The sequence below is a fragment of the Mesoplodon densirostris genome, chromosome 6, assembly GCF_025265405.1.
Source record: "Mesoplodon densirostris isolate mMesDen1 chromosome 6, mMesDen1 primary haplotype, whole genome shotgun sequence".
Lineage (NCBI taxonomy): Eukaryota > Metazoa > Chordata > Mammalia > Artiodactyla > Ziphiidae > Mesoplodon > Mesoplodon densirostris.
In genome coordinates, this window is record NC_082666.1 from 15,066,308 (window position 1) to 15,088,146 (window position 21,839).

Sequence of the window (21,839 nt, forward strand, 5' to 3'; positions counted from 1 at the left end):
TGGTTCATGGAAGCTGATGAGGCCTACCAGGATCATGGGAACATGAAAAGCAGTGTCTCAAGCCTAACCCTATGAAGAAAACTTACTTTCCATTATTATCATTTAAAAAATTTTTAGCCTTTGGTGCTGTCTAGAGAGCAGCAACAGTCCCAATTCCCCTCCTCCAACTCAGTTGTTAGGTTATCAAGATCAGGCAGAAAGATAAAGCTCTTGTTTCCTTTCATCAAGAACTCCTGGCTTCTTCTTGTGGATCTCAGCATTTTGTGCATTCAGCCCCTGTCAAGTAGTATCCCCAGGTGGAGAAAGGTGCCCCTGCAATGCCAGCATCAAGGGCATCCCTGGTACCATGTGTGTTTTCTCCAACGACCAGCAACCAGGCATCAAGATAAAGACGACTCCAGACATGCAAATCCCAAGCAATGACTAAGATTCATGTCTACTATGCTTACTCCTTTGCCATACAATTAGCATAGATTCTGTTTTCTAATTGACAAAACAATATTCGACTGTAGGTCACTTTATTATCCCCACTATATAGATGAAGACTTGAGCTTAAATAGGTCAAGTAAGTTGCCCAAGCTCAACACACTAGTAAATGACATGGTTGGGATTTGAATCCAGGCTGTCTGGCTACAGAGTCTGTGCCTTTGACTTCTACCCACTCCTGCCCCTCACCTCTGTTCTGAGAGTAGCCACAAGGGTAACACAACAGCCCTTGGAGCTAGTGCTCAGGTGAGGTGGACTTCATTCCATTTGGGTGAGCTCATCCTGAGCTTGCTTGTCATGGGCGCTCCTACTTTTTGACCAAGTTAGTTCCTTCCTTGATGAGGGCTTCGGATGAAAATTCCGTGGAGGAAGGGCATGGGATCTGCAGCATACAAGGAATGGGGGCCTGCCACCCTGGCAAAGAATGATCATTTTATCACTGACGTTATCTGGAATTGTCTAGTAAGAAACCAGTCGAATTTTAGTTGATCTTACTGTTTTGTGTTTATTGTTTATCGATTGTATTATTGTTTTAAATTCTGTACAGACGCTCTGCCCTCTTATTGCCTATACCTAGGGTGGACCACTCCCCACTGCTCCACCCTAGGGACGGAGAGTAAAGATTCTAGGATTCACTGCCCCTCTTAACCCCAGACCCCCGCATTAGCCAAAGATCTCTGCTTTCGTGAGGTTTATATATTGGGGTTTGGACAAAGCTTTGGCTGGGAAACAGGTTCTACTCCTAAAAGAGAATTTGAAACCACTAGCCAAGATATTTTTTTTTCCTAGAGTTCTATCCAGTCTCAACATTTTATGGTTCTAAAACTGTTCTCTTCTGGGAGGAGGGATACAAAGCCCTGATTTTACGTGAATGCACAAATCCCCCTGAAGATACTTTGGGAAGGATTCATGGATATTTTACATTTTATGACAGTTATTCTGATGTGGGTCTCCATGACCCTACTTTCCCCTTAAAAAAAAACAAATAAAAAGATCTTTTACTGGGTGTTTACTATCTGCCAAGCACTGTACTAGGGGCTGGCATTTCAGGGAGGGAAGGGATAAATATGATTCTTGGTCTTATGGAGATTGGGAATAATGGGGGGACGAGAACAAAAAATAATCCCAAACAAGTATAGAGTTACAAATTGAGGTAAGTGCTAAACGGACAAAGATGATGTTATGATGGTCAAGAATATCAGAGGGTGTCGTAATTTAGATTGGGGAGGAGTAAGAAGATCCTTTCTCTAAAGTCATACTTAATCAGAGACCTGAAGGAAGATTAGTGATAGATGGCAGAGAAGTGCAGGGAACAGCATTCCTGGAAGCAGGAACAGCAGTTGAAAAAGCAGTGAGAAGGGCATGAGTGAGGGTCCTCTGGGAATGGTGGCAGTGGTGCAGGGGGAGAGGGCTGGGAGTAGACCAGTGGGGCAGGCAGAGGCCACATTGAACCAGACTCTAGAGGCCACAGCAAGGATTGTGGGAGTCGCTAAAAATTTTCTTTTAAGCAAGAAAATGCCGTGGCCCAATTTTTGTTTTAGAAAGACCCCTCTGGCTGTACCATGGAAAACTGAGTCACTAGAACTTGCTGAATAATCCTGAAGTAGCTTTGTCACAAAAATAAATCTCAGTTTCAGAGTTGTAAATTCAAGCCTTTGGGTTTGCCTGAGTCAGCTTCAGCCCTTTTGTACACGGAGGCCCAGGGCTTAGAAGGTCTCAGATACATCGCCCATGGAGTTCCATGCTACTGGCTGATGGATCTGCCTCCTTCCCTTCCTCCACTGGGTGAATCATAGCTTTTGTCCAGGGTGGGCGGATCCTTCTGCCAGCTCCCACCCTCCCCCTCCCCATCAGAGGAGGCAGCTCTGCCAAGTTCCCCTCCAGAGTCAGGGACACCACCTGTCATGCTGCATCCTCCTCCTACTCGGACATCTGACAGCCTCCGTGACTCGTGAGCTGGGGAAGCACAGATCACTAAAGCTGAAGGGACCTTAGTAACCATCCAGATCAGTCACGCAAATTACAAACTCAGGTTAAGGAAGGGTACCCTTAAGGGCCACAGTTAGCTAGGGGCAGAGTCAGGACCCAGGGAAGCTGCAATGGAGTTATGTGATAAATGCCTCCATCAAGGGCTGGTGCTGGAATCTGAGTTGAGACACTGTAGGTATTGAAATGTGCTCTGGAATGGGAGTCTAGTGACCTGTGTTCCAGACCCAAGCTCCAGAGCTTGACCTTGGACAAGTTTCCTTCCTCTCTGAGCTGCACTGCTCTCCTCTGCATCATTTAAGGGGATGGTGCTGCGGATGTCTGAAGTCTGTTTGAGCTCTCACACTGCAAGACTGCAGGGCTCTGGCAGGGACCTAGAAAGGGGCAGACCTGGTGACAGAGGATGCCTGACTAATCTCTGCAGTGGCTCTCCTCCTATCAAGCTTGAAGAAGCTAATGGAACTGCTGCTGTCAGAGGCCATTCGTCCCCACATCCACACACACGTGAGGGTACACCCCTATGTCACCATCAACTCAGGGGCCCAACTCAGCTCTGCTTTTCTTGACAAAATCACCCTCATCCCTGGAAGTTCCCCATTCCCTCTCCTACATCAAAACACATCTGCCCATTTCTCATCTCCCATGGTACTCAATCCCAAAGCTGGTCAATCTGTGACCACATCTTACATAGGATATGAATGACTGGTGATGATGGTAGTGATGGTGATGATAATGATGATGGTGGTGATGATGATAGCACTGACTGAGACATCCACTTCACTTGCATCTCCTCATTTAATCCTCCTACCATACTATAGTTAAAAGCAACCATACGTGCACCCCAGTGTTCGCAGCAGCACAATTTACAATAGCCGAGACATAGAAGCAACCTAAATGTCCATCGAACGATGAATGGATAAAGAAGATGTGGTACATACATACATACACACCATGGAATACTACTCAGCCATAAAAAAGAATGAAATAATGCCATTTGCAGCAACATGGCTGGACTTAGAGATTATCATACTAACTGAAGTAAGTCAGACAAAGACAAATATTACATATCACTTATATGTGGAATCTCAAATATGACATAAATGAACTTATTTATGAAGCAGAAACAGACTCACAGACATAGAAAACAAACTTATGCTTACCAAAGGGGAGGGGGAGGAGGGATAAATTGGGAATTGGGATTAACAGATACATACTACTATATATAAAAGAGATAAACAACAAGGATCTACTGTATAGCACAGGGAACTATATTCAATATCTTGTAATAACCTATAATGGAAAAGAATCTGAAAAAGAATATATATATATACACACACACACACACATATATAAAAAACTGAATCACTTTGCTGCACACCTGAAACATTGTAAATCAACTACCCTTCGATTAAAAAAAAAAAACCCAAAACCAAGGTAAACATTTTATACATGAGAAGGTGGAAGCAAAGAAAAGAACAAGATATTGCTAAAATCACTCGGTGATGCCAGTGGAATTCAACCTCATCTCTAGGCTGAGGTTGTAAATAACTCACTATACTGATAAGGAGTTCATAAATAAATATCTCCCCTACCCCTGCCCAAACATGAGATCTTTGTCATAAACCCAAAGAGGGACGTGTGGGAAAAGATCAGTGTGCTGAAGGAGACTTCATGGCAGAGGGGAGATCTCAACCATGCCAGACAGGCAGCTGCCCAATCTGTGCTCTGAGTCTGGCCTTGAGGTTGCACGTGGTGAAAGGCATCCTGGCCCCTAATCACAGAGGCTTTGCTTCCCGGCTGTCTCTCTCATTCTCTCTCCTATTTTCTCTCCCACTCAATAATGTTTATTGGGGTCTTTAAGAAAGTCCATTACTTTCATGTGTATCTCTGAAAGAATCATTCAGATGGCCCTCCTCGGAGCCCCTTCCTCTACATAAATGCATATACATAGATGCATGCACTCACACACACACACACACGCACACATGCACGCACATGGAGACACTAAAAAAATCAGCTAATGTAAAAAAGTAAATAATGGAAGTACTGTGTATAACTGAGTTCATACGATTGTGCATTTGTGTATAAGGGCATGGACCTCATACACAATAAACCTATTTTTGTAGGTTTATGAGCCGTGTCTATGGAGGTGCTTATGGAATATGCAAGCTTCCCTCCTTCCAGTATAGCCTCTCTGTGCCCTGAGGGTGGAATAAGTTTTAGCAATCAGGGGAGGCAACAGACTTCAGTTTGTTGCTCAGTTGTGGGTGCCATGTTCCCTGTAGAGTTGGTCCTTTGGCTCTAGGGGTCGATCCTGGCCTCCCCTTTCCAAGGCACAGCTATTCCACAGGGCTCGGAGGTGCTGGCATAGTGGTCTCCCTGACTATTGAGAGGCGGCGGCTCTCTACTTTCCCTACTCCGGGTGTCCTCCAGGCCAGGGTGTGCCACTCAGCTGCATCTCCTGTCCAGGCGGGAGAAGCTTAGTCTCTCCGCCCCCTCCCTCCAAAAAAATAGACCGCTTCCCTCCTTCCTGTAGTCTTCTAAGATGTTGTAGCATAACCCCTCTCAAAGGCCCAAGTAATAAATGTCAACGCCTTTCCTGGGTTATGGTGGGGAAAAGGATATCAATGTAAAATAGCATATTTTTTAAGTAATTTGTCCTTTTCTATAAATTTGTTTAAAAGTCAGAAAAGAGGGCTTCCCTGGTGGCACGGTGATTGAGAGTCTGCCTGCTGATGCAGGGGACACGGATTCGTGCCCTGGTCTGGGAAGATCCCACATGCCGCGGAGCGGCTAGGCCCGTGAGCCATGGCTGCTGAGCCTGCGCGTCCAGAGCCTGTGCTCTGCAACGGGAGAGGCCACAACAGTGAGAGGCCCGTGTACCGCCAAAAAAAAAAAAAAAAAAAAGTCAGAATAAAATAGAGCCTGAAAATGGGGAACTCTATATTTTTGGTCTATTGTTATGGAATATGCATATAATAATTAAGGAATAATCATAAGGGGCTATTGTAGGGATGAAATAAGATAGTGCAGGAAAACATTAAGTGTCATGCTTGGCACATAATTAGTACTTGGTAAAACGTGTGTGTGTGTGTGTGTGTGTGTTCACACACTCCTGCAAGGCTCTGGTTGGGCCCAAGGGATGGGACAGAATGGGTGACAGTGCTTTCCTTTTCTCTGAGACAAGTGATTTTCAGACGAAGCACTTCTCATGACTCTCAGACCCAAGCTGAGACTGTAATTAATAGCTCTTCCTCACTCAACCTAGATTTCTTTCTCTCATGCTCCAAAACGCTGGCAGCCTGTGCACTACATTTTTTGTTTGGCCTGAAGGAGCCATTTCCATTGGCTGAGGTGCCAAGTGCCCCTCTGCCGTGGCAGAGCTCGTGAAATGCGCGGCCTGTCCTGGACAGGTGCTTACGGAGGCCTGAGTGCTCAGTGCTTCCAGGGGCCTGGCTTCAACCCAGTGCAGGCAGCATGGGGGAGAGGCTCCAAGGTCTGCCAACCTCCCTTGTGCTTCTTCACACAGAGCGTCACAGCTAAATGTCCAGTGGGATTTAGTCAAGATGTATCATGTGTTTTCAGAGAGTTTACCAAAAATCCAAAGTAACTGCTTGCATAATATGGTGAGATGAAAAGCATGTGAGTTTCAGATTAAGGCACACCTATATAGATTTGAGAGTTGGCTCTGACACACACTGGTTGTGAGATCTTAGGTAAGTTTCGGACCTGCCATAAGAAGGATTGGTGTTGGGGCTTCCCTGGTGGCGCAGTGGTTGAGAGTCCGCCTGCCGATGCGGGGGACGCGGGTTCGTGCCCTGGTCCGGGAGGATCCCACATGCCGCGGAGCGGCTGGGCCCGTGAGCCATGGCTGGTGAGCCTGCGTGTCCGGAGCCTGTGCTCCGCAACGGGAGAGGCCACAGCGGTGAGGGGCCCGCGTACCGCAAGCAAAAAAAAAAAAAAAAAAAAAAGGAAGGATTGGTGTTTTGTCTTTGCTCTTCCAAGCACTATGGGCTGACCCATAGCATAGCACTTTCTCCACTGAACTTAATCATCCACTTACTCAACTGTATCTCCATTAGCCTATAAATTATTTGAGAGGTGGCATTGTGTCTTGTTCACCAATGTAATCCCAGTGGCTAGCAAGGTAACTTCATTGTAGGTGCTCCATAAAATATTTGGTGAATCGATCAGTCAACTAATGGATGGATGGATGGATGGATGGATGGATGGATGGATGGATTTCTCTAAAGTAGATATTCCCTCATTTGTCAAATGGCAGAAATACCATCTACTCTGTAAAGATTTTATGGAGATTAAATAAAATGAGAATCACTAAACCCTTGTCACAATCCCTGGTATATAAAAGATACTAAGCAAAACCTGGCTCCTTTCCTATATTCATCCACACTTGCCCTCAGGGTGACATGTTAACTTCAGCAGATCTTGCTAGATACCAATTACCCATTTGTGAGCTTTCAGCATCCTGGTTCTTTCCTCATGGCCAGGACAATCTTTAAAAACTGCAAACCTAGTCATTTCACTTTTCTACTAAAATCCAAAAAATCATGCCCCCAAATCAGTGAGTAAAGCAGATTGTCTATCCATCAATCATCAAAATTCTCAGTGTAGCCTACAAAGTTCTGTTTAAGTTGATTCTCACCTACTTTCCCTGCCCTGGATTGTGCCACTCTGTCCCGCATCCACACTGGCATTTTTTTACACACTGGGCTTAGAACACATGGGACTACTTTCTTTTCTGGACCTTCACGTGTCTTGTCTCTCCTGACTGCAATAGCTCTGAACCTATAGGCAAGGTCAGGACTCCTTTTATAAATGCTCATAACTCCATTGGTTTTTTCTTCATTAAACACAGTTTAAAATATATACATTTATGTGATCACATGATTAATGCCAGTCTCTGATACGGATTCTGTCTGCTTTGCTGTATCCCTGCCAACTAGCATATTATCTGACAGATAAAAAGGAGTCAAAGGACATTTATTGAAGAATGAAAACCCTAATCTTCCCCAAATCCTGCTTTCTTGCTCCTCCCCTGTCACATACACTCACCAACAAAGGTGTGTATATCACCCTTTCCATTCTACACTTAGGGATCCCCTGTTGTACTTTCGCCCCTCATTCTGATATGCTCACTGGCAAACTGAAACAGACCCACATATTCTTATGGATACTCAGCCTTCATAAGTCCTGGGAAACTTTTTGATATGCTTGCTTTTTCAGATCCAGTCTCCTGCCAGGGCACTAGTCATTTGCTCCAACCTACCTCTCTGAGCTCATTTTGCCTGTTTCCTCTCTCCAGCTTATAGCAGTTACATCCCAGGAGGCTGAAGTAGAAATAAGCGGCAGACACAGGAATTATGGAGACGCCAAAGAGGACCTTGCTGCATCTCAGTAGATCACCAGGTTTGTGGCCTTTCAGGTGCTGCAGGTCAACAGATGATGCCCTAAGAGAGGAGTAAGGCAGAGTTCACTGAACCCAGCTATGAGGTGAGTCTTCGCATAAAATCCCCCAGGGACAGTCAAGGTGAGGGTCAGGACATGCATTCATTGAGGGAAGAAATGCATAAAGGTGACTGAGGAACTGGGCACATGAAGTCCGGAAGAAAAACTGTGCACATCCTTAACAATAGCCCTTGGAACAAAAGCTTCTTTTCAGACTTTATCTTGGAACAAGTCACACTACAGAGAGGAATCCTGTCCCTGCAGGAAACTTCCTGGTCATATGATTTTTTTTCACTTTATTTTTTTAACTTATAAAGACTGTTTGGGGCCTGGGCACTCGAAAAGAGAGAGTTATTTACAGCATGTCACTTTGAATCAAAGAATAAAATTGCCCTTGGGTCTGGGTTCCTGCACAGTGTAGAAGGAAAAGTGTGTTTGGAGATAGACAGATTGGAACCCCAGTGCCGCCATCATCTGGCTGGTGGCCCTGCCTGAGTCTCGCCTTCTTCCTTCCTTCCTTCCTTCCTTCCTTCCTTCCTCCCTCCCTCCCTCCCTCCCTCCCTTCCCTCCCTCCCTTCTTTCCTTCCTTCCTTCCTTCCTTCCTTCCTTCCTTCCTTGAGTCTCACCTTCTTTCTGTGGCTGTTTCTTTGTCATTAAGTGGGAAGCGTTGTGCACATATACACAAAGTTGATATGAGAAAAGAATGTGACGATGTATGTAAAATACTTAGGGAGGCCCTCGGGAAAGGTCAAACCCTTTCTCATGCTATTCAGATTTGGTGAATTTCTTGAGGAATTTTGAGAAGGAGGACCTTGCCAAATTGGGTGAGAACCATCCTGAACAACTTTCTCTTGGGTTTTGTTGGAGTTCCTGCCATTGGCTGGAGCAAAAGCTTGCATTAGAAAGTCAGTCTTTTAATCCTCGTTGCTTAAATTAGACCTGAAGTGAAATCTAATTCCAAAGTGGAATTATATATTATTTTCCCTGAGAAAATTATATAGAAAGTCATTAAAGGTACACGTGTACAACTAGAGAGATCTTTCTTCAGATTTTTCACCTGTGTATCCAATTCATGATTGAGTTGACATCTGTTCATTTGAATTGTCTCAGATGACATTTTATCTCCATTCCTGCAGCCATTCCTCAATCTAGGCTTCATCCATTCAGTTTAAGGCTATATTTGAGCATCTATCCATATGTTTAGGTCTTTAATACCCCTGGCTGGATTTCTGCAACAATCTCCAAGCCAGCCCCCTATGCCAATTCTTCTTTCATAAGCCATACGAATTATCTTCTTAAAATCCTGCATTTGTACTGCCACCCGCCCCGTTCCCTGTTGCTTACCAATAAATCTTAACGTTGACTGTGACTTAAGTCCAAACTTCACAGATTTGAAGGTCCTCCAAAATCTAGCTCCCCTTGACCCATCCAAATATCCCCCAATGTTCCTTGATCACCAGTCAAATCAAAATTATCTTTTTCATCCCCAAACAAGTCATGCTGAGTCCCAGTTCTGAGCCTCTGCTTTCTGTCCTTGCCTCTCCTGAAACAGATTCTCTCATTATTTGCCTATTGTTGAAGTGTATGTGTACTCACATCCTACCCCCTACTTTGATAAAGCATATTACTGTCTTTTCAATATTCCTTTCCATTCTGCAAGGTCAATTCAAAAGCCAGCCTCATCTAGGAGGCCTTTGCTTATCTCTCCAGTTCATACTGACCTTTCTTTTCTGAACTCCAAATACATTTATAATTAGTCAGAAGAAGATTACCATTTAGTTATTCTCAAATGCTTCATATAGTGCTTTGTTTTGGTGGTGGTTGTTTTACTGTGCTTTCAAAAAAATAGATGACTGCTGAGTTCAGCCCTAATATGCTAAGTTCTTGAGAAGTTACTGGCTGGATCTTGTGAGTCTGGGGAGATGTTTTAAAACTGGCTGGTGAGGAGGGAGCTACCTCTTCTTCCTATGCCTCTGTCCATCCTCTCACTCTTTTCCTAGTCCTGCCTGGAAAATTCATTGCAGCACTTTTGCTAGTAGATGAGGTCACTCTGTCAAAAATTCTGTGCTCATGTATGGCTCTCCCTTTGACCTTTCTTTGTACTATGGTCAGTCGCCTGCTTACCATCCCAGGTGGCTGATTCTGAGGTTAGCTCCTGAGTAGATCCAGCCATATCTCTGTTTTTATTCCATTTCCCCCCTGCTGTCAACTGGGTGAGTGGCCAGAATTCTTGACTGGTACTAAGACGGTGGCTTGAGGCAGCTTTCCAGTGTCTGATTCCAACCTCTGGCCCCACCCTTCACTCTCCACAGAGTTATCCTTTTTATAGGCATCACAGAAATTGATGTCTGAGTAGCACATAGAAATCATCTTCTCCACCCATCTCACTGGACACATGATAAAATGATGACTCGGAGGAAATGTGATTTTTCTAAATGTCTCAGAGCAAAACAGAAAAGGGATCTCAACCCAGATCTCCTTCTTTTTTTTTCTTGCCTAACTCACTTTCAAGGATACCGTATTCCAGTGCACTCAATGGGAAATCTACCTTCTTTTGACCCCCAACCTGAATCATAACCATCTTTGATGCAAATAATGACAAATTAAATTTATTAATATCACTTTATTTGCAAGTCATTGTGTCGTTGTAAAAAGGAAAATGTCATGTTTCAAGGAAGGCGGTTAACACTTGATGGTATGACAATGGGTACATTGTGAGACAGTGGAAATCCTCCCCTGTCCATGGAGCCTGGACTTGGATCCCAGCCCCCTGAAGTGCACAGGGATGGGGTGGGTATGGTATCATGCATAGCATGAACTAGAGGGCCGTGAAATGTTGCCTTAGAGGAATTAAGGAAGGAACCTAGAGATCAAGTTTGACAAAAGCTTCCTCGACTCTAATAACCAGGCATAAAACTCACAAAGTCTGAAATGAAATGCTGGATTTGAAAAAGAAAAAAAAAGAAGTGACACAAAATTAAATGGCCAAAAGCTGCTGGCAGTGTTGTAACTTCGACTTGGATTCCCAAATGATTTAATTCCATTTAAAGCCCAGCTCAAACTTTGCCACCTCCATAAGACCTTTCTCAGTCCTCATTGTCAAGATAAATTATTTCCCCCCTCCAACTGTTGTCATAGAATTTGTTAATATTTCACTGTTGGCTTGTGTGTCTTATGTTTTAGCTAGTTATATATTTGTCTGTCTTTCCAATAGATTGAGAGACTCTTTGGGACAGGGGCTCCCTTAATACATATTTATATCCCTTAGAGCCTATATGGCAGGTATACAGTGTGCTACCTCTCTCTAATTCCTTGCTCCAGGAAAACATTAATAATCAATCACAGCATTCCTTACCATACTGCTTGGAACAGGCCTCAGGATCCTTCATAACAAAGCCCCTTAAGCTGACTTTATTGATTAACCAGATTTTTCATGCAAAAGAAATCTATTCAGTGTATCTATTTATTACAAGTAGCATAATGGCTTACACAGTGTTGTTCAGTTAATATTTGTTGATATGAACCAACTCCTGAAAGGTATATCTTAAAAAAAGGGCTTAGGAGATTGGTAGGTGGGGCAAGCATGGAATGAGCTGGGGCAGAGAGGGACCTCAGTCATTAGGATCTAGAGTGTGGGTTATGGGAGGAGAGTCACCCAGGACACAATTTTCTGATGGTATAGCAACCTCGGTATTTAGGGTCATTGCATCGGCTATGCATGGCAAAATCAGGTCCAGGCAAAGATCTTCAAATCATTCACAGACAGACAGTTGGGCCGCTTTTATCATGGTGGCAAAGACAAGAGATATTCTAGAAGCATTTGTTGTAGGCCTGCAAATGAAATTGGCAAGCTCTATATCTGGAACAGATTAAATGAATGAGTAATCCAAGATGGCTCCAGGGACCTACTCTCCAAGTCTCACGTGTCTTTGTCATGTTGGCTTTTCATCTCTAAACCTAATGCTTCATTCATCTCTTGTTTTAGATTAACCAGTCACTTCAATTTTCTTTCCTGATAGTTTGTTTAGCTAATTAAGTGTATTCCTATTGGACAGATTCTTGACTTCATGATAAAACAGGTGTCGTTGGCCATTTATGAAGGGACTGACTTTGGGTCAGGTGTTCACTATGCAAGCAACATTTTGATGCAAAGAACATCCAGTTGCCACTCCTCTTGGTAGCTTGGTGTGGGCAGATTAGTCCTAGTTAGACAGATATGGAGGTATTGGCAGCTTCCATGATGGACTTCTTAGTATAGTCCAGCACCATGAAAAAGTCTGAGAGGAACTAGAGTAGGGGGTAAAGTCAGGAGGTCAGTCCATGGGAGTCAGCAGAGGGAAAACAGATCCTGGTACAGGGGAAATTACCCAGTGCTCATATCTGGCACTTTGAGATTGGTTAGGATTATCATCAACCAGGTTGAGTTTCAGAGAAGAAATAGATTCTTGAATCTATGATTTGGTCTTTTTCATCAATTTTGGAAAATCTTTGGCAGTTATCTCTTCTAATATTTCTTCTGTTCTATTCTCTCCTTCTGGGACTCCAGTTACATCATATGTTATAGTCTTACATGTACCTTTTTCAATATTTTTTCTCTGTGTGCTTTAGGTTGTATAGTTTCAATTGATTTGTTTTTTAATTCACAGTTCCTTTATTCAGCTGTGTCAGGTCTGCTGTTAAGCCTAGCCAATTAATTCTTTCTTTCAGATACTGTACTTTTCAGTTTTATAGTATTTATTTGGAGTTGTTTTAGAGAATCTTTATTAAATTTCTCAATTTTTTTGTCTATCTTTTCATCCTTATATTATTTTACCATATATTTTTAATTTTTAGAAGTCGTTGTCTATTAATTATAGTGTCTGGGTCACCTGTGGGTGTGCTCTTATTGACTGTGATTTCCTCTTGCTTATAGGTAGCAGTTGCCTGTTTTTTTGCAGACTTGAAATTTTATTGTATCCAGATATTGTGTTTTAATCAACCATAGAGACTGGAGTAAATATTATTTTACCCCAGAGAGACAAACCCTTTGCTCAGTGAGGAAGCTAGAATAAGGACTTAGAATTTCAATTAAATTCAGTCATGAGTTGGGTTAGGTCACATCTGAGTTTCAGTTTTATTTAGTTTCAGTTCATCTCTGGTTTCAAATGTCTAAGGTCAAGATGTATCCTGTGTGTATTATTGGCTCTTCTCCCTAGCTCAACTTTGAGCTCTGAGGACCATTAGGTGAAGGAGACTGTTCTTTTTCCAGCCCAGCCATCAACCTCCTGCAAGTTCCCCGTGCACTCAGCAAACGTCCTGTGGGGAAGAATCAGTGGGTTGGGAGAAGGAGTGTTGCGTTTTGGAGGTGAGGTCCTATAGATTTCAATTCATCATACTAGGTCATATGACAATGAGAAGCTTTGCTGGCTTATCATTACCATACAAGACTCTCTGCCTATGACAGACATAACTTTTTACTTTCTCTTGCCTAAACATGGCAGATGCTGCCAGACAGGAAAGCAACCACTATTCTCTGCTCATGTGTGGAAGGGCTCAACTCTCTCTGGAGTTTAATTCTCTTAGACTTCTTTGTGTCTGTGGCCCTCTGATATCTTTTAAAGATGTATGATATTTTCTGATAGTTTTAGTTGTTGGAGCAATAGCCTGTCTTGACCTCCCACATCCTAATCAGAAGTAGAATTCTCTCTGGCTGTCATTATGGTCATAGTCTAAGACCTCTTCATTGGAGGGGCTGGGATGCTTCTATTTATTCTCTTGTGAGGTTTGGCTGCAATAGATATTTTGGGTAGGTTCTGAGACGGTCTCATTTTGTTATTGCTGATAACACACATCAGACTCTAAGTGGCTTACAACAGGTATTTATTTTCTTACTCATGAACCTTTGTGTTGGCTGTGGTTCGGCTGGTGTCATCTGGGCTTGGCTTTAAGCAAAGGATTGGATTCAAGTATGATCCACAGACTCCAACATTCTCTTTGGCTACCTGGGGTATGCTCTTCTTATGGGGGGTCTAAGATGGTCAATAGAATGGTGATATATTAGCAAGTTTAATATACTTGCTAATGTCACATCTGCTTACATTCCATTGGTCAAACCAGGTCACTCTGCCAAGGTCAACATTAATGGGACCTTAGGGAAGTAGATTCCACCAACAGAGGGAGGCACTGTAAAGGCAAAGTATATGGATGTAATCCGTTTACAGGAGAATAAAGAATTTGAAAACATATTTCAATGTACCATGTTAGGGTAGGAAAATCAAGGCACAGCTGCATTAACAAGAGCCTGAAAAAAGCTCTAAGCCTCTCATATCCATAAGAGGAATCCCTGACATTTTTGCATTAACCTTTTTATACTGAGAACCCATATAGTAACTCCCACCCAAGAGAGAGAAGAATAGATTTGAGACAGATAAAGCCAAGATGCTGACCTTGCTCCAGCTGGAAATGTTCCTCTCACCTGTTTTTCCCAATTCAGATGCTAATGGACAAGTGAGTCTGTTAAGAAAAAGGAAAACCAGGTGCCTAACGAAACAAACAACCCAACCAGAGTAGCCCAGAAAACTCACAGAATTGCTGCAGTTGGTAGCATGCATCTCTTTCTGTGCCTTAGATTTTGCGCATGTGTAGTAGTTCTCAAACTTGAGCAAGCAGCATAATTACTTGGAAAGTTCATTAATCAGAGTCCTGGACTATAACCACAGAGTTCCTAATTTAGTTGGTCTTGGGTGGGACCCAATTTTCATTTCAAACAAGATTTCAGGTGATGTTGATGCTGCTTGTCTGGGAACTACAGATTGAGGATGACTTCCATAGGTCATAAATCCTCCAAAGCAGAGGCATTTCATGAATTCTCCTGAGAATTGTGGGAAGGCTCCTTCATCCTTGAGTTGCCTTGATGTTCTGCCAGGGCTCCTGTTGGGCTGAGGATATTCATCAGGCAAAAATGTATGAAGATGCAGTTTGGCATGGTAGATATAAGCTTGTGTTAGGATTGCTGAGTTCTAGTCCATTTGTGCTATTGACCTATTTTGTAAAAAGCCATTTTTTTTTTTTTATCTTCCATCCTTGGCCCCCTTCTTTTTTTTTTTTAACATCTTTATTGGAGTATAACTGCTTTACAATGGTGTGTTAGTTTCTGCTGTATAACAAAGTGAATCAGCTCTACGTATATATATATATCCCCGTATCTCCTCCCTCTTGCATCTCCCTTCTAACCTCCCTATCCCAGCCCTCTAGGTGGACACAAAGCACGGAGCTGATCTCCCTGTGCTATGTGGCTGCTTCCTACTAGCTATCTGTTTTACATTTGGTAGTGTATATATGTCCATGCCACTCTAAGTCTAGGTTCCTCATATGCTAAAGAAGTCTAAGCACTAGATAACTGGTTGAGTTAGTTGGACTTTAAGAAATCCTTTATTCAAAAATAAATAAATAAATAAATAAATAAATCATTCAAAAATTACATAATTTTATCATCATACTATATGTAACTCCATGACCTTGGGTAATTTCTTAAACTCTGCAAGTCTCAAGTCTTTTTCTTTTTTTATTATCCTTCTCTCACCCCCCTTTCCCCTTTGGTAACCATAAGTTAGTTTTCTGTGTCTGTGAGTCTGTTTCTGTTTTGTAAATAAGTTCATTTGTGTCATATTTTAGATTCCACATATAAGTGATATCATGTGGTATTTGCCTTTCTCTTTCTGACTTACCTCACTTAGAATGATAATCTCTAGGTCCATCCATGTTGCTAGAAATGGCATTACTTCATTATTTTTATGGGCAAGTAATATATATATATATATATATATATATGTATATAACAGACATATATATATATATATATATCTCACATCTTCTTTATCCATGCAAGTTTCAGTTTTCATCTGTAAAATAGATAAAACAATTGTATTTACCTCAGAGGACTGTTGTCTGTGAGAATACAATGAGATGATACATGCACCAATAAATGTTTGTTAATAGTGTGTTATTATTGTTTTTAAATTATTAATCATATAGAATTGCTATGGTATTTAAGGAGAGGAAGAGAGAACACTTCTGGAAGAAAGATAAAGTTTCGGGCTTCCCTGGTGGCACAGTGGTTAAGAATCCGCCTGCCAATGCAGGGGACATGGGTTCGAGCCCTGATCCAGGAAGATCCCACATGCCTCAGAGCAGCTAAGCCTGTGCACCACAACTACTGAGCCTGAAATCTAGAGCCTGTGAGCCACAACTACTGAGCCCATGCGCCACAGCTACTGAAACCTGCGAGCGTAGAGCCCATGCTCCGCAACAAGGGAAGCCACTGCAATGAGAAGCCCGCACACTGCAAGAAGAGTAGCCCCCACTCACCGCGACTAGAGAAAGCCGGCATGCAGCAATGAAGACCCAATGCAGCCAAAAATAAATAAATTAAATTAATTAATTTAAAAGAAAGTTTCAAGGAGAAAGGAGCACTAGAGCTGGGTTATAAATATCAAGTAAGATTTGGGTTCATAGATATTTCAGGTGGGGAGGGAAGGGCAAGGTAGGGCAAGGGAAACAGCATGAATCTGGATATAAAGGTGGAAAAATACAATTTGTGCCTAGTGAACAGGAAGAAGCTAAATTTGGTGGGAAGTTACATGTGTAAAGCCATGTAGTGGAAAATAATAGAAGACTAGAACTAAAGCAAAATAAGGGAGACCTTAGTTTACAAGGCACAGAATTTTGGACTTTTCTGGGGAGTCAATGAGGAATAACAGTGTTTAGAGAAGAAAGTGATAATTGTATGTGGGTATAATCTTAGCCCTGCCACTTAAGATATTTATGATCTTGGGTTGCCACTTTGACATTCTGAAGTTCAGTTTCCTTGTTGTAAAATGGAGAATATGTGTACACGCACGCACACACACACACACACACACACACACACACACACACACATAGTGCTGTGTGAGGATTAAAGAAGGATATTTACATGAACACATCTTTAGCAGTGCACTGCATAAACCCTAATTCTTTTTTTTAAATTATTTTATTTTATTTTTTATTTTATTTTTTTAAGATTTTTAGGAATTTCATGTAATATCTGAAGCATTTATATTAACATATTTCCATACAAATAACCCAAAGAAAATTTAGTATTAGTTTTTTGTTTTGTTTTCTTTTTTTATACAGCAGGTTCTTATTAGTCATCAGTTTTATACACATCAGTGTATACATGTCAATCCCAATCTCCCAATTCAGCACACCACCATCCCCACCCCCACCGCAGTTTTCCCCCCTTAGTGTCCATACGTTTCTTCTCTACATCTGTGTCTCAACTTCTGCCCTGCACACCAGCTCATCTGTACCATTTTTCTAGGTTCCACTTGCGTGCATTAATATACAATATTTGTTTTTCTCTTTCTGACTTATTTCACTCTGTATGACAGTCTCTAGATCCATCCACGTCTCAACAAATGACCCAATTTCATTCCTTTTTATGGCTGAATAATATTCCATTGTATATATGTACCACATCTTCTTTATCCATTTGTCTGTCAGTGGGCATTTAGGTTGCTTCCATGACCTGGCTATTGTAAATAGTGCTGCAATGAGCATTGGGGTGCATGCGTCTTTTTGAATTATGGTTTTCTCTGGGTGTATGCCCCGTAATGGGATTGCTGGATCATATGGTAATTCTATTTTTAGTTTTTTAAGGAACCTCCATAGTGGTTTATCAATTTACATTCCCACCAACAGTGCAAGAGGGTTCCCTTTTCTCCACACCCTCTCCAGCATTTGTTGTTTGTAGATGTTCTGATGACGCCCATTCTAACTGGTGTGAGGTGATACCTCATTGTAGTTTTGATTTGCATTTCTCTAATAATTAGTGATGTTGAGCAGCTTTTCATGTGCTTCTTGGCCATCTGTATGTCTTCTTTGGAGAAATGTCTGTTTAGGTGTTCTGCCCATTTTTGGCTTGGGTTGTTTGTTTCTTTAATATTGAGCTGCATGAGCTGTTTATATATTTTGGAGATTAATCCTTTGTCCATTGCTTCATTTGCAAATATTTTCTCCCATTCTGAGGGTTGTCTTTTCGTCTTGTTTATGGTTTCCTTTGCTGTGCAAAAGCTTTGAAGTTTCATTAGGTCCCATTTGTTTATTTTTGTTTTTATTTCCATTACTCTAGGAGGTGGATCAAAAAAGATCTTGCTGTGATTTATGTCAAAGAGTGTTCTTCCTATGGTTTCCTCTAAGAGTTTTATAGTGTCCGGTCTTACATTTAGGTCTCGAATCTATTTTGAGTTTATTTTTGCGTATGGTGTTAGGGAGTGTTCTAATTTCATTCTTTTACATGTAGCTGTCCAGTTTCCCAAATTATTATTTTTTATTATTTTAAAATAATGTACATCTATGGAAGAGTTGCAAAGCTAGTACCTAGAGTTCCCAGATACCTTTTCACCCTGCTTCTTCACCTAATGTTAATGTTTTGTATACTGATGCTGTATTTATCAAAACTGAGAAATTAACATGTGTTACTAATATGAATACTGTTAACTAAACAACAGACTTTGTGTTTCACCACTTTTTCCCCTAATGTTCCCGGATCTGATCCAGATACCATATTGCATTAGGTTGTCATATGGCCTTCATCTCCTCCGTTATTTGCCAGTTTCTTGACCTTTCCTTGCTTTTTATGAACACACCTGGATGCATTTAAAGAGTATTCAGGTATTTTGAGAATGTCTCAAATATGAGTTTATCTGACTCTTAATTATGATTAGAGTAGAGCTAGGTATTTAGGGGAAGAATGTCAAAGAGACGATCACATAAAATCAGGGATATGCAGGATATATGCAGGGCTGGCTACATAATTTTGGGGGCCCAGTGTAAAATGAAAAGATGAAGCCCCTTGTTCAAAAAGCAGGAAAAAAATGCTCAAGGTACTAAATATAAAGGTTTTCCTTTCCTCCACAATTTCTCTCTCAACTTTTTATGGTGTTTTTTATTTGCTCTTTATTTAATGTCATTCCACATAAAGAAAAAAATAACATTTTAGATTATTGTCATACATTTTATTGTTTATCTTTCTGTTGTGCAATGGCAGTTTTAAGTACAAATATAAGAACATTCCACTTGTATGCGGAATCATCAAAATTACACAATTTGTATTTTGAAGCTTACACATGCATACGTTTTGTTCTCACCAAAATGGCAGAAATGCTGCACAAAACAGTTTTTATTTCACTTCTTGATATGCACACATTCTTCCAACACTTGCTACCTTCTGCTCACTGATGAATAAGAAGAGCCTGAAAGAAAAAGGAACATGAGTGGCCGTATATTTCACTTTCCTTCTGTTATCATTTCTAGCATAAGTACTTGGCTGAAACAGGGAAGGATCATGAGTAAGAAAGGATAATGATAGGGTTTATTGGGGATTTGTTTCACAGAACACCATTGCTTTTCTTCTCTGTTCAAAGCAAGTTCTGGTTCTAAGGGGACATGTGGCTTCTAAGGGCTATCGGTCTCCCTGTTTACTGAGTCATAGATGTAATACATTTACCTGGTACTTGCTTTGAGTCTTGCTGAACTTCCATGAGTCATGGGTCCACTGGAATCCTGTGCTCATGGGGCATCCGCATGCTCTATGTAAATAGGGTGGCAAGGAACGGTGGGTATGCAGATTGCACTTATCTCTTCTGCTCATACCCATGCCTCATTCCCTGTCAGACTTATAAAACACAACTTCAAAGATTAAATCACTAAGAATTTCAGTACACCAAAAGCAGAGCATTAAATCAAGCGTGGGACCCTCCTGAGTTTGGACCCCTATGTGACTGCACATCTATTGATACGTGATATTAACGTCACGGCTGTTCTTAACCTTAATCAGTTGGTTACGGGGGTGTCTGCCGGATTTCTCCATTGCAGGGTTAGCATTTTTCCCTTGCCACAGTCTATTTGTTAGAAGCAAATCACGAAGTCCAGCCCACACTCAAGGGGAGGGGAATGGATCTTCATTTCCCAGAAGGAGGAGTCTCAAAAAATTTGTGGACATATGTTAAAACCACCACAGTAGTTAATAAGCATTTTAGAGTAGCCAGTGCTTTTTGAATCTCATAACTCAAGGGCCAATTTTGGAATCTCATGACCCACATCTTGCCTCCAGTTCTGTGATACTATGAGTCTGGCAGAAACATTGTAAAAGAGCAAGATAAATCTCACTGCACTAGGAATGCTAATCTCTTACCCGTAAGAGATCCTAGGTCTTAAGACTGACCCAGACAATAGGTAAAGTGACCCTCTACCCAGGAACTGCACTGACTTAATTTCCTTGGAAAATCTGTCCCTTTGTAGGCTGTGGGCAGCACGTGGTGAGGCGGATTTCTATTCATAACATCCTCTCCAAGTGAATGACTGGGAGTAAGTAATTATCAGCCTATGGAGCAGGGAGCTCCAAGCCCCCTCACCCTTGGCGTGTACACTATCTCCGCCTGCCTGCAGTGCCCCTCTTTTGGCAGATGCTGCCGGCACAAGACGCTGAGTGCAGGCAAATTATTTCCACTACTTCCTGAAATTAGCATTTCAGTACTGCATTCATCCAAGGCTCTTCAAACTCTTAATCAACAGGAATATGCCAACCTGAGACTGGGTCACAGAAGGACAGCCTAGAGATCTGGGTAGATTGGTGACAGCTGCTGCCCTCTCTCTGAAGAGGATTGGTGTAGAGATCATCGTGCTGGGTGACAGGAGGAGGGATGAGATGGTCTTTTAAGGTCTCTTGCAATCTGGGAAGTCTATGAATATCCCTACCAGCTGAGAGTGATTCTCCATGCTTTATTCATCACGAAAATGACGCAAATCCAGAAAAGCAGCTCTTTCAAAGGTAGGTGGCCACTAAACCAGGCATCGAGACACTTAGCACTCTGAAAATACTTGCTGAGGAAAGTCCTTGAATTAAAAAAAAAAAAGGGTCATTTCAGGAATGGATGGAAAAAACATAGTGTGCTTGGTAATACATGGGAATAGACTAATGGGTTTTAAGTTCAAAACCAGTGAGCTGTGGTTGCCTGGAAAAGGTAATTCTAAATTGTATTAATAGAAGCAAAATGTTTTAGATGGGGAAGAATAATTCCTCTCTGTGGTAACCAGACTAACTTGAGCCACACTGTTCCATTCTTGTTATAACTGGGGAGTTAGGGAAAAGTGAGGATTTTCAGAGAAAGTTACCCCAGATAGTGAGGGGTCTTTGAATCATGCAAATGGTTAAAAAGCCAAAAGGACGAGTCATGTAAAGCCTGAAAAACAGGGCTCATCGACTTATGACTGTTATCACAAAGGTTGGAATGAAATGTGAAAGAAGTTCCAAGAAGCTAAGAACAAGTTCTAGTAAAGAACTGACAGTGATTTTTGTTTTAGTAGCAGATAAGGAAGATCTTTCTGACATCCACAGCTGTGCAATTATGGAATAGTGCATCTTGTCACACACTCATCAAAGATGGCCTGAGATAATAGATATAAAGAATTCTGAAAAATAGTTTAAACAGAGGTCTGTTCCTAAAGGGAAAGACTATTGTACAGATACCAGTTTTGTTCATATCAAACTCTAAATTTAAGACAATTCCAATCAAGATCTTATTAAGATCGTTTTATTTTAAAAGTTTTCAAATAGACAACAAACTTGAAATAACTTTACAGCGAATACCTATTTATCCATCACCTAGATTTTATCATTGACAAATTTAATGGTAGCTTCATTAAGATATGATTCATATATCATACAGTTCACCTATCGAAAGTATATAACTCAGAGCTTTTTAATATATTCACAGAATTGTACAACCATCACCACAAATGATTTTAGAATATTTTATCACTCCTTCCAGAAAATACCATGTCCATCCTCAGTCACTCCCCTTCCCACTCCCATCTCCCAT